The following is a 2,322-nucleotide window of genomic DNA, read 5'->3' on the forward strand; positions in this document are numbered from 1 at the left end:
AACACTCCCGTCGTATATGTGTGTGTCTGTGTTTGTCCCCCTCCACCGTTTGACAGCCGATGTTGGTGTGCTTACGTCCCCGCATCTTACGGTTCGGCAAAAGAGACTGACAGAATAAGTACTAGGCTTACAAAGAATAAGTCTTGGGGTCGATTTGTTCAACTAAATCGATGCTCTAGAATGGTCGCAATCAAATGACTGAAACAAGTAAAAAGATAAAAGAATAAAAAACTATATATATATATATATATATATATATATTTATAAGAGAGATTCTGTCCGTTTGTGTGTCCTCCAAAATGAAAGTAAATGGTTCAAGGGAAACTATTATGCTTTTTCTATATCTTCTTTTATGCTATTGCCTAATTTGTTTCAACAAAAATTATGCAATGCTACAACACTAATTGTGCACAAACCTACGAGGAACTGCATTGAGGCAAATATTCACACGGTGATGTGTAAAATACTTGCTTCTGATTGGCTAAAATACCCAAATTTTGCAAATTTTAAAGGCTAATAACTTTTTAATGATGGACTGGTAGGGAAAATTATTTTCATTTTCATAATTAGTATACAAAACTTAATCCATATACCAAATTTGAAAACAATTCGAACAAAATTGTAAACAGTGGCGAAAACCACTAAGATTCCACAGTAGTTTGTGGATGAAAATGACAGAAGTTATTTGTCGTCAGTTTATATTTCCAGTGAATTGATATCTTCACTGATATGCGATAGTGACCACAGTAACCGAGCATAAACGTCAGTATGCTAACAGATCCTGCGTGTATTAAACAAGCATTTTAGCTCTACTGGCTGTCCAATATTTTGTTCTTGTAGCTACATGAAATTTTGATGCGAAGTGGATCGAACTATGAACAGATATAGTTGATGCAATAAGGTCAATTCAAAAATTATTACTTCTACTCAGTATATGATAAAAACAATGGATTGCAGAAACACGGAACTGGAAGAAGAAACAAAGTGTAGAACTAATGAAGATATTATTTGCAGTACTTATCCTCTGTTTCACAAACTGGTGCGGAACAGAACCAATACAGCGATTAATTATCGAGGTCAGCCACGGAAAAACAAGTATGACCTCTGTCGAAATAAAAAATCACGAACACAGAATGAATGGGATCTGTAGGGGCTCACATAAAGATTAAAGTTTGCTCTGGCTTGGTACTGTCTTAGTTCAGCATCAAACTGTAACGGTAAAATGACAAGAGTTATAACTAGTAACATATAATATCGAAAATATAAAAAAGACAAGCTGGTTGAAAAAATAGCAGAGATGAAAAGTCAGTAATTCTTGATGTTGTGATTTAGCCATTGGTCAACCAAAATCATATTGTGCATACCATCTCGTCACTTTAGTGATATCTACATGACATTATTTAACGAATAGTTCTATTTTTAGAATGTTATTTCTATCGGATATCGGATATCGGATAGAGGGACTATATAGAGGCTCCCTCCCGGTAGAATTATAGAGAGAGGAGTAAGCCAAACCGAAAAGTAAATTATAGACGGATACAAGAAGAGAAAACACATCCTTAACAATTTACATTATGTATTCCAGCCACGCTTCGATCTTATCATAGCCTTTACAGTGACTTTAACGTTGTAGCGATAGGGAAATCACTAAGGAAATAAATATTAATGAGTAAATATACAATATTGTCCACAAATGCTGAAGTAAAATAAAGTTGGTCAGATAATAAAAAGATATTAAGTGAAAAACATTAGAAAACTGAATGTAGGACACATAAAAAAAGTTAATCAGAAATATTTTTGCTGTGAGGAAGAGGAAAAAAAAACAGCATTAACCATTGATTAATATAATGAGATCAAAATAAGTCTTAAGCATGTCCAAGGTTGAATCCTATGTTTGCCGAAATAATTAAAATAAGATTGTTGCTTTTTTCTTCGCCGCATAATATCTTGTTCGCTTGTTAATATTCCCTGCATTAAACATGTCAACACTAAAACAAGCTATTGCGTTATGTATTTTGTTCTTGTTGCTGTTTGGCCTCAGTTCTCCCACTCCAAGCCTTGACCATTCCGTCTTTTTTGTATATTAATGACTGCTTTGTCTTCTATATCATTATTGTTAACCCATAACATAAAAAAGGTGCCAAAATTTGAAAGCAATATCGGCTTCAGCACTTGACTGTTATTTACTTTATTTTATCACTACCGGAAAGGTAAATCCACTACAAGGTCCAGTCCTTGTTGCTGTGTGGTGGCTTGTGTGCATCAATGATCTCGAGAGCTATACCAGAGGAGTGCAAGGTCCAGGTAGGGCTTCCCACGCTG

This window comes from Octopus bimaculoides, chromosome 1, assembly GCF_001194135.2.
Source record: "Octopus bimaculoides isolate UCB-OBI-ISO-001 chromosome 1, ASM119413v2, whole genome shotgun sequence".
In the NCBI taxonomy this organism is placed as follows: Eukaryota; Metazoa; Mollusca; class Cephalopoda; order Octopoda; family Octopodidae; genus Octopus; species Octopus bimaculoides.